The 12,674-nt window shown below is 39.8% G+C and overlaps 2 protein-coding genes across 4 annotated transcripts in view; one reads left to right on the top strand and one right to left on the bottom strand.

Moving 5' to 3' along the window:
* Window positions 1-12,674, top strand: part of LOC122411798 (cuticle protein 19-like) — a 47,824-nt gene that overhangs the window by 25,256 nt on the left and 9,894 nt on the right. The window lies entirely within an intron of this gene.
* The window catches only part of AkhR (Adipokinetic hormone receptor), a 33,995-nt gene that overhangs the window by 19,755 nt on the left and 1,566 nt on the right, over window positions 1-12,674 (bottom strand). The gene's annotated exons all lie outside the window — the stretch shown is intronic.

Below are 12,674 nucleotides of genomic sequence, written 5' to 3'. Positions count from 1 at the left end.
GAAATCAATCAATCCCTTTATATGCCTTTATCTTTTACGGATAGATACGGCCATTCTTTCATGCCCATACGCATTTTAATTTATCCACGCGTCACTTTCACTCGTTTGTCCGTACACTCTTTTTTTTACCAAATGGGCAGATGATTGGATGAATTACACAAGTATTGAAATGGATGAACAAAGAAGTAAGCTGTGTAAACATTGATTTGAGAAAAGAAAACGCGTTGAATACAAAACATTTGGAGTAATGAATTTATCAGTCAAACTAGTCAAGTATAGATATTTTCCTTTGTGTACACAGCGCAGGATCTCATGTCGAACTACTCAATAAAATAGTTGGATGGAAAAGGGATGGCAAATTAAAAAACAATTACATGAGAGGATCATCAAGTTTTCTTCAAATATACGGACGGATGAGGCATTCCTTCGCCGAGCTTCCGATTGAAAACCATGCACGCCAAGCTTGTGTGTAATGTTGAAAATGAATTTGTGCAGTTCATCGTATAGATACAATGCATGCACTTGTACGCGTAAACTGTTTTAAGTTTATAACCCAAGCTAGCATAAAAACAGATGATAATCTCTTAATAATTGCAGAATCATTCGAGAAACCTTTGTTGCTCTGTGACGTTTGCTGGACAATTTTTCTGAATAAGTGAGGGATTAGGGCTAAAAGTGTACACGAATGAATTCCACAAGAACCTTAATTCATTCACTGTACTTGGCTACGTTAGAAAATGATGTCATTTTTTTTTATTTCCAAAATTCAGAATTCCTACAGGAAACGTAATTCATTCACTGTATTCATATTTTTTCACAGTTAAACATTTTTTTAAATTTATTTATTGACAATGCGAATATAGAAAATCATTTAAAACGACGGTCACGACCTTTTAATACTTGGCGTGCCTTTTTTACTTTTTGAAGTTTTAATATTTACTGATTTCACTTCTTTTTGCGAGACGTGACAACTATATAGGAATCGTATTTCATTCACTATATTTGTCAACTTCAGAAAACGATCTCATTTTTTTTTTATATTTTGAAGTTTTTTATTGATAATGCAAATATAGAAAATTATTGGAAACTACGGTCGCGACCTTTTAATAATTGGCGTTCTTTTTTTACTTTGTCAATTATTTTTTTTTCTAATTTAGCTTATTTTTTAGAGGCGTGACAATATTTACTTAAGAAAAAAAATACATTCCTCGTCTTCGACGAAAATTTTTAAAACGATTTGTTTCAAGTTGAGTGCTTTTCTCTATGTGCCAAAAGCAATCGACACAGCCAATTTTTCTATGTAGACGGACGAAAACTGTGCGGTTATGTTCTGTGACGGTTTTTTATTTTTGACCGTCACTAAAGCATAAAGTATCGGAAGGAGAGCGCTTCCATAGCTCCTGCTCGATACTTCGGCCACACGATTATCTCACAGGGCTTGCTTAGGGCGATAGTTTTGTTAATATTTTATTAATTTGCGTCTTGGAATACATTTTTTCATGTGAGTGATCCCGGGAAAGATAGAGAGAGAGAGAGAAAGGACTTCGCATTCTGTTGTTGATACAAGGACGAGGCAACGGAAATCTCACGGAAGGCTCGAGAATATTCGAGTTGGAAAATATTCGTTTGGCATCGAGGACTTGGTTGTTTTTCCATCGTTACGCCAGGGCCGTCGTACCCGCCGGATTCTCCCGTCTACAATCATCGAACGGCGATCATCGCATCATTCTCGCGAGGTCCCGTAAATTATGCGAACTCCACGGTCCGTTTTCTTGCGTAAAAAATATAATGGTCGAACCAGGGGTAAAATGCATTGACATCGTGTGTAGCATTTCCCGATTTTAAAACTCATTCTGGGGCCCTGTCTAACGCTCGGACCAATTTTGTAATTGCGCCGGACCTGTCAATAATTTTCGGGAGTATTCGAAATTAGGAGAGGGGCGGGAGACAAAATCCTCGTTACGCGTAACGTTCTGGTTCTCGAGGAGATTCTCGTGAAGTATCGAGCAGAGAGGACGTGTCGCGAAAATGGGAAGAAACACCGTGAGTTCCTTCCTTATCACTTTCTGGTTTGGTTGGTGGGCCCTCGAACCTCTTTCCCGGGTCATATTTTTCGTGATCGTGCATAATTAAAAGAATTACCATCCTTCTCTTGTGTTGAGAGAAATTTGGTCACGATGACGACTCTGTCACGCGTTTCTTTGTCGGCTCTTTTGATTTTTGTTCCCGCGGTCGCCCGTTTAGCGTTTCGCGTTATTTAAAGTTAACTTTTGTGTCGAAGAGTAATCGTGGCCGTACTCGAGATCTCCAATTTTCGTGTTTCGTGTTTCCAAGTTCCGCGTTTGGTAAATAATTGTTCCCGATTGACGTAAGTTGTTTCCCGGGTTGAAGGGTCGCGAAATTGTGTAATTGAGTGACTGGGTCGGGATGATCTGACGCGAACAACGTTCGATAGCTCGACCGAGTAACCGAATATCGGGGGCTCGGTATTGCGAATAAAACATCGATAATTTCGTTTTCATCTTAAAATTTATTTTCTCGACCGTGAGTAGATCCACGGAGAGAATAAATTCGAGCTCGGTTTAGATTGTAGAGAATGTAGGATCCCGACCAATTTTGTGTGTGAGCGTGCGAGAATTTTGAGTGTGTGAGTTCGCGATTCTTCCCCCGTGGTTCAGTAGAGTCGCGTAATCGTTATATTTTCGTTCTCCCGTGTTAAATCTTTCGATAAATTAAATTTGGGTAAATTCTTTTCTTGAACGAAATAATGTAAATTTGTTTGCACCTGGAACTTATCCCGAGCGTGCATATTTCTGTTGTCATTTTTCTTATAATTTCCGACTTTAAGATTAAATTTGTTATTATTATTTCCAAACGTAATTTTTGTGTTTTAATTATCCTCGAGGTCACCCCGCCCATCCCGCTGATCGCAAGCTGGTCAACTTTACGTCTCTCTCTCTTTGCCGTCGAGTCGCTTTGCGACTGGCGCCCAACTTTAAAATTTCCATCTTAGATTTTGTTTAAAATCGACGGGAAAGAGAGCCAGACTTTTGTGGCATTTTTCGGGGCTTGGAAAAATCCGTCACAGTTCATGTGAGTTGAAACCTTTTACAAGCAATAATGGTGACGATTTTGACTATTCATTCAGCAAATCGAATTTTCCAATGAAAGATTGGGAAATTCCTATGCAATGGGATGATATTTTCATTTTCTATTCCTTTTTTTGAAAAGCTCCACTTGTTTACTTGGAAAAATGATTTTTGAAACTATCTTCTTTTCATTCATGGATTCCATGTTGACATGGATACTGTCAATGGTTTGCAATGTCCAAGGAGATGTTTCCATGGTATTCAATGTCTAAGACCACAGCTTTATGGTTATTGGTGTCCAGTGATATTTTTTCATGGTCTTCTGTAACGTCTGAACCTGCCTCGTCAATGCAAACTATTAAATCGCAGATCTAGATATCGATAACTATGAGGAAATATATCGTAAACCATTGCACCGTTTACCTAAATATCGGGAAATATAAAATTGTCGAATATATATTGAAAAATACGAAGGCATCCACCTAGACTATGGAAACTATGGAGCCATTAACTTTCATATCGGGAACCATGGACAAATTCACCTTAACATCGGAAACTATGGAGCTATCGACCGGGATAGTGAAAACTATGAAGTCGTCAACCTAGTCCACGAAAACAATGGGAAAACATACCTGGACATTGAAAACTACGGAGCCGTTGATCTAGACCTCGAAAAGCATGAAAAAACATACCAGGACGACGAAAGCCATGGAGAAATATACCTAGCCATCGAAAACCATGGAGCTGTCGACGTAGACATCGAAAACAATGGAACCGTCGACCTAGACCATGAAAACCATGGAGAACCATAACCAAACATCGAAAACTATGGAATTGTTGACCTAGCATCAAAAGCCATGACGGAATATACCTGGACCACGAAAACCATGAAGGAACATACGTAGACATTTAAAACTATGAAGAAGTATACCTGAACATCCAAAACCATGGAGGAATATACGTAGACATTGAAAAATATGTAGACACATACCTAGACATCGAAAAGTATGGAGTCATCGACCTAGATCACGGAAATGATGAAGAAATATACCTGAAGAACAAAAACTATGGAAACTCAGACCTAGCCATCGAAAACTGTGGATCCATCAACTTAGACCACGAAAACCATGGAGAAACATACCCATACATCGAAAAACATGGAGGAATATACCTGAACCACGAAAACCATGATGAAACATGCCTAGACATTGAAAACCATGGAGGAATATACCTGGACGACGAAAAACATGGAGGAATATACCTGGACCACGAAAAACATGAAGGAACATGGTTTTCGTGGTCCTTCATACTTGGTCATTGAAAACTGTGGAGCCGTCGACCTCGACTGCGAAAACCATGAAGAAACATACCTAGACCACGAAAACCATGGAAGAATCTACGTAGACCACGAAAACCATAGAAAAACATATCCATACATCGAAAACCATGGAGGAATATACCTGGACCACGAAAACCATGTAGGAACATATCCAGACATCGAAAACCATGAAGGCATATACCTAGACATCAAAACCCATGGAGGAATTATCCTAGACCACGAAAACCCGAGAGAAACATACCTGGACATCGAAAACTGTGGAGCCGTCGACTTCGACTGCGAAAGCCATGAAGAAACATACCTAGACCACGAAAACCATGGAGGAATCTACCTAGACCACGAAAACCATGGAAGAATCTACCTAGTCCACGAAAACCATGGAGAAACATATCCAGACATCGAAAACTCTGGAGGAATATACCTGAACCACGAAAACCATGGAGGAATCTACCTAGACCACGAAAACCATGCAGCAATGTACCTAGACCACGAAAACCATGGAGGAATATACCTGGACCACGAAAACCATGAAGGAACATGTCCAGACATTCAAAACCATGAAGGAATATACCTAGACATCAAAACCCATGGAGGAATTATCCTAGACCACGAAAACCATGGAGAAGCATACTTGGGCATCGAAAACTGTGGAGCCGTCGACCTCGACCGCGAAAACCATGATAAAACATGCCTAGACATTGAAAACCATGGAGGAATATATCTAGACTTCGAAACCCATGGAGGAATTATCCTCGACCACGAAAACCCGAGAGAAACATACCTGAACATCGAAAACTGTAGAGCCGTCGACCTCGACTGCGAAAACCATGAAGAAACATACCCAGACCACGAAAACCATGGAGAAACATATCCAGCCATCGAAAACCATGGAGGAATATACCTGAACCACGAAAACCATGATGAAACATGCGTAGACATTGAAAACCATGGAGGAATATACCTGGACGACGAAAAACATGGAGGAATATACCTGGACCACGAAAACCATGAAGGAACATGGTTTTCATGGTCCTTCATACTTGGTCATTGAAAACTGTGGAGCCGTCGACCTCGACTGCGAAAACCATAAAGAAACATACCTAGACCACGAAAACCATGGAGAACCATATCCATACATTGAAAACCATGGAGGAATATACCTGGACCACGAAAACCATGTAGGAACATATCCAGACATCGAAAACCATGAAGGAATATACCTAGACATCAAAACCCATGGAGGAATTATCCTAGACCACGAAAACCATGAAGAAACATGCCTAGACATTGAAAACCATGGAGGAATATACCTAGACATCGAAACCCATGGAGGAATTATCCTAGACCACGAAAACCCGAGAGAAACATACCTGGACATCGAAAACTGTGGAGCCGTCGACCTCGACTGCGAAAGCCATGAAGAAACATACCTAGACCACGAAAACCATGGAGAACCATATCCATACATTGAAAACCATGGAGGAATATACCTGGACCACGAAAACCATGTAGGAACATATCCAGACATCGAAAACCATGAAGGAATATACCTAGACATCAAAACCCATGGAGGAATTATCCTAGACCACGAAAACCATGAAGAAACATGCCTAGACATTGAAAACCATGGAGGAATATACCTAGACATCGAAACCCATGGAGGAATTATCCTAGACCACGAAAACCCGAGAGAAACATACCTGGACATCGAAAACTGTGGAGCCGTCGACCTCGACTGCGAAAGCCATGAAGAAACATACCTAGACCACGAAAACCATGCAGGAATCTACCTAGACCACGAAAACCATGGAGAAACATATCCATACATCGAAAACCATGGAGGAATATACCTGGACCACGAAAACCATGAAGGAACATGTCCAGACATTCAAAACCATGAAGGAATATACCTAGACATCAAAACCCATGGAGGAATTATCCTCGACCACGAAAACCCGAGAGTAACATACCTGGACATCGAAAACTGTGGAGCGGTCGACCTCGACTACGAACACCATGAAGAAACATACCTAGACCACGAAAACCATGGAGGAATCTACCTACACCGAGACAACCATGGAGGAATATACCTGGATGACGAAAAACATGAAGGAACATGCCTAGACATTGAAAACCATGAAGAACCGTACCTAGACCACGAAAACCATGGAGGATTGTATCTAGACCACGAAAACCATGGAGAAACATATCCATACATCGAAAACCATGGAGGAATATACCTGGACCACGAAAACCATGAAGGAACACGTCTAGACATTGAAAACCATGAAGGAATATACCTAGACATCAAAACCCATGGAGAAATTATCCTAGACCACGAAAATCATGGGGAAACATACCTAGACATCCAAAACTGTGGAACCGTCGACCTCGACCGCGAAAACCATGAAGAGACATACTTAGACCACGAAAACCATGGAGAAATATACCTTAGACATCAAGAACTATGGAGAAATACACCTGGACATTAAAAACTATGGAGAAATACACCTGCACATCAGAAACCATAGAGGAATATACCTAGACATCGAAACCCATAGAGGAATTATCCGAGACCACGAAAACCATGGAGAAACATACCTGGACATCGAAACCTGTGGAGCCGTCAACCTCGATCGCGAAAACCATGGAGGAATATATCTGGACATAAAAAACTATGGGGTCGTCCACCTAGAAATCGAAATTCGCGATAGAATGTACCTAAACCTAGTCTTCCAAAACCCATGATCTATCGCCCTAGACATCCTCGAAAATTCCAGCGGCGTCGACCAGAATTTTATATTTTTTTATTTTTATTATTTATTATTTAATGTTATTCGTATTATTCAATTTTTTTGTTTTATTATATTATTATCATTTTATATTATATATTGTATAAATATTAATTATAATAAAATATTTATTATAATAATATTTTATTATTAATTAATATTTAAATAAAATATATATTATATTTCCTTTTAATACTTGGCGTCGAGCCGCTACCGCGTCTCTTGATTATAGACCGGTCGATATTTCGAAATTTGAAAAGTTGTGATATCAGTTTGAAGAAATAGTATATTACGACCCTAGGCCCGAAAGTTGGATTTCTTGGCATCTAACACTTGGGCCGTGGGTTGTAAACTTTATGACAGAATTTTTTAACTCTGATGTCCGGATTAATTCGGTGTAAAATTAGTCCACAGGATCCCATATGTTTCTCCATGATCTCTACGATTCCCGGGGGTTCCGTTTATCTGCGATCAAAAAATCAAGGAGCGTTTTGATTTATAAAGCAGTGGCTACCGCCTGAACTAAAATCATACAGAAATATTAAAAATTGAAGGATTATCGAGCTATGCAACATTTTGAAAAATTGAAATCAGGTGTTTCAAAATAGAAAAATCCTTCAATTTTTAATATTTTTGTATGATTTTAATTTAGGTGATAACCACTGCTTTACTAATCAATACGCTCCTTGGTTTTTTGATCTCAGATAAACCGATCCCCCAGAATCGTGGAGACTATGAAGAAACATGTTCCTGTGGAGTAGCTTTACACCGAATCTACCAGAGATATCAGAGTTAAAAGATTCTACCATAGAGTTGAAATACCATTGAATAAATCCTTCAAATTTCAAAAGTTTATATTTTTTTTCCGTGCCGCAAAAAAAACGCGAAAAAATCCCTCAAAATCCGACTGCCACACAGGGTGATCCCCTTATGTTGGATTTCATTATTCCAATCGATCAATATCGCGTTATCTGAAAAAAAGATTCGAGTGCCTTAGTCGTTGAAATCCTGTCGTTATTTAACGATATTGAAATTTATAATTCGTTGCAATTTTTTGAATTTTTAAATAAATTAGCCGTAATTTAATTAAAAAATTTTTGTTCCCTTTTTTTCGATATCTCTTTCAACGAGACGGGGAATAATTTTAATTAAAAATTTATTCAATAAATGTCTTTTCGCAAATACATTCTGATGGGTGATAATCATTACATCTGAACGGTAGTCTCAGTGAATAAACCCTACATATGTTACTCATGGAGTATGCATTCCTTGGAACGAACAAAAAATGAATTAACAATAACAATTATCTATATTGTGCCCTAACATGAAGAATTTGATTTTCCAATATTCTGTAAAATTTTTTCAAGTTCACAGTGCACAAAAAGTAGTCAAATCAAATCATAAGTAACAGCACGAATGCTGTGGAAAAATTGGAGACAAGTACATTTATGTTTTATGTCACCTGGACAGTAGTCTCAGTGAAACCCCATGTGGCACTCGTGTAGTTCAAAACACAAATGCACGATAATTTATAAGAAGTTGTTCGATCTATTCTCTCGAAACTTGCTTCAAATAGCCAATTCTGAAGGTTCATTTTGACCAAATGACCAATTCATTACTGAAGGTTATAAAAAAAACCATTCCAAACGTAATGAATAAAAAAAATGAATCTTCTAAATCTTGGTAATGTATGAAAAACATTTGATTCAAAGGAACAAAACGTTGTCAAATAATTGCAAAAGTGACGAGTACATCGGATGACGAATGAAAAAAATTCAAAACATAATGGTATGTAAAATAAAATTACAAAACCAACTGTAAATAATTTCAACAAAACAATTAAGGAAAGCTTTCACAAATCATGAAAAAACATTATATTAAAAAAAATACAAATCAGTAAATATATTGTAAAGGAAAAAAAATTCAAATAGAACGTGAGAAATTCATTCCTACGAGAAGCATCCGGAACTTGAGAAAGTTCTAGTTAATGAAAAAAGTTACCATCTTAGTTATGTGCAGCACTAAAATTTATAACATCAATCGGAGAATGAGTATTTTATTAGTATATAATCCACAATTTTCCACAATATGAAATTGTTCTGAGAAGCGTTCAAATCCGAAAAAAAATCAGGATCCCCTGGTATTCACAATATTCGATGTCGATTTCGTATCGGTACAAATGATGTTTAAATATGTGCTAAAAGTACTTGTCCGGCCCATCACTTTTCATTCAAATTGCTCATTCAAATAAAAATCAGGACTCTTCTAGATCTGGTGTTCCTGTATGCAGATCACATGTATGCATACAGAGGGAATTGAGAAAATGACCTCCTAGAGATTTTAACTTAATTGCATTCATTATAGAAAAAATGCAAACAAATTTTTCTGTAATATACAAGAGATATTATTGTGAATTAATGATAAGGTGAGGCTCGTCCTTATGCCAAAAGGTAAGGGCGATCCTAATACGCCATCGACCTACCGACCGCTGAGTTTACTCGATACGACAGGTAAACTCTTCCCGCTGTCGGAGGGGTTGTTTCAGGCCTGCAGTTCGGTTTCAGGAGGGGTCGATCGACGATTATAGCGATTCAAAAGGTGGTCGACTCCATCCTGGAACTGGACAGACACTGCCACGCAGCACGACCTATCGTACTGCTGGCGACACTCGACATCAGGAATGGCTTCAACTCGGTCAGGTGGGTGGATATCTTGGAGGCGCTTAACAGCAACTTCGGGATCTCATCTTACCTGGTTCGGGTTGTAGAGGATTACCTGAAAAACAGACGGATAACCTACAAGACGATTGAAAGACAGGTAACAAGGCAGGTCACCGCTAGGGTTGCACAGGGGTCGATACTGGGACCTGACTTCTGGAATGGTTTATGCGACTGCCTGCTTCGGCTGGAGACGCCGCTCGGAGTGCTCCTCGTCGCCTACGTTGATGACGTGGCGGCGGTGATCCACAGAGCGGTCTCCTGAGCTGGCGCAGCTGACGTTGAACCAAACCATGAGACAAGCTGGACGTTGGATATGACAGACCACGGACTACAACTCGCAACAGAAAAGACGGAACTGACGTTTCTTACGAGAAAACGAGTACAGACAGTACTGGCCCATCAGAGTGACGACGGACGAGACGTAGGCTAAGGGGGAAGTCAAGTACCTGGGGGTGACTCTCAATACGAAAATGACCTTCTGGCCTCACATACAGAAGACAGCCCGGAGGGCGGCTGAGAGGATAGCATCCTTGAGCCGCCTCATGGCAAACACGACGGGATCGAGACCGAGGAAACGGTCAATGAAACTGTTAATGGAGACAGCTCACTCGATCCTTCAGTCTCGAACAGTCTCTGCACAAGCTGTTTTGGTGGTGGCGGGCGTGATACCCTCCTTGCCTTTGAGCGCAAGAGGATCTATGGGAGCAGCGCGGACATAAGACGAAAGTGTTGAAGTAAAGGTGATGTTAATTCTCAAATTGGCAATGTTGCCGTTATATGGCCCCCTATTTTCTGCTCTTGTGACGTTCCATGTAACTCACGCAACCACCGCTACGAGGCTACAACTTTCTCGTATACGCTTCGACAGGCTCTCATTTAATATATAACACATCTTATCCCAGTACCCGCATCCACAGCGTCTGGGATAGGGTACAGTTGGCATCAGCCCCACTGATGAGTCTGCCACTGTACCCGAGACAAAACGCATCCCTCAACCATTCTTTTCATACCACAGCTGTGGCGGATCCTTCGTTACGAACATCCGTACTATTCCCAATTAGCCATCCACAGCCACCAGGGAAACCAGAGCCGAAGCGGAGAGAGTGCCGAGCGGAAACAGCATATAGCAGCCAACGCTATACTCTCTGAATTCTTGCTCTAGGCACTGAGTCCACGTTCTTGTAACGTATTTTTTCTTCTTCAAGCGATCCGAGCTTTTTGTGTGAAGTAGCAGCATCAGTGTGTGATTTCCCTTTTCCTTATATTTCGTTTGCAAGAACAATATTATTTCTTCACCTGTGTAACAAATAAAATACTCCTAAAAGAACAAAAAGCGTGTATATTGAGTCCTATCCAGACACGAGAGTCAACGAAGAAACAAAAACACAATAGAAAGAACGCAAAAATCGCCGAGCGCGAAAGGACGATGGAATAAGTATGACAAAAACGGTGGACAGAAGAACGAGGTGGAAACTGGACGAAACGACTTATACCTGAGGCCGTGGCTCGAAAGGAAGTTTGGCGACGTGAATTTTTACGTCACCCAACTCTTGACGGGGCACGGTTACTTCCGACGGTACCTATGTAACGTGAACCGAGTACGGACAACGGACTGTAAGTACAATGGACATGAATGAGACGATGCGGGACACACGTTTTTCATGTGTGACCGCTGGACAGGACTCAAACGAGAACTGGAGACAGCGATTGGCAGTATTACCCCCGATAATATCGTGAAGGTGATGCTGCATGAACCCAAATGGTGGCGCTTAGTCGCCACCTATACGGAAACGCCACCTGTACGAACGGATAAACACGGACAGAGAACCCCCAGTCAAAAGTAATATCAACATAGTCCTGGCTGGGGGACGACATCAAGGAGGTGGCGGTCTAGTGAGTAGGCCTGTTTTTTTGGGAGTCCTACGTACCCCCTTAGTTCGCAAGACTAAGGGGAATCCGTAAAAAGAATTCCGCAACTCCTTGTAAAAAAAAAAATACACGTAGAATTATTTAAACCTATTTTGAAAAAAAACATATTGAAAATCCCAGACCTTTTATAATGTTGTGGAGCATTATCCAGTCACGACGTAGGCATTATTCTCATGGTAAAGCTTATAATTTGTTTTGCACTATTCGATATTCATCAATGAAATTTATTTGAGTACCAAAGGAATTCAGTATCGGCTCAAGGTGAGCTATTTGAGAATTTTTTGGAATTTCGAGAACGTTAATAGTTTGTAAAACACCGAAAAAAATAATCTTCCCACTACGGGTGATGGCTTCAAATTTTTTATATGTTATCACGTTGCGTTCAGAATTTTTGCAGATTTTTAAAACATGACGTTTTTTATTTCGAAAAAAAATTTTTAAAATGAGGGTTGTTCAGAACACTAAAAATATGATGAGGGTGTTTTTTAGACTCAATATGATCATATAAAAAAAAATCAAAGAAATCCGACTGGGTCAGGGTCACGAGTTTATACACACTTGGGATGGAATACCTCATATAAATATTCGTATATGCAGCGATAGAGTAGTAGGTGGAAAATCTGAGCCGTGTTAAAGCCGTCTACTTGCAAAATTATTGCTGTCATAGCGTTTCAAAAATACGAGAAATTTTGTAAAAATACTAATTTAAGAATACGATTCTAAATTATCCGGATTTTCATTTGGAGTGAGAAACTTTTTTTTCTCAAAGGTGGAAGATTGAACAAGAAAAATGTCACTTCATACG

The sequence above is a fragment of the Venturia canescens genome, chromosome 6 (assembly GCF_019457755.1).
Source record: "Venturia canescens isolate UGA chromosome 6, ASM1945775v1, whole genome shotgun sequence".
NCBI classification, from domain to species: domain Eukaryota; kingdom Metazoa; phylum Arthropoda; class Insecta; order Hymenoptera; family Ichneumonidae; genus Venturia; species Venturia canescens.
This window is presented reverse-complemented; position numbering and strand designations above follow the sequence as displayed.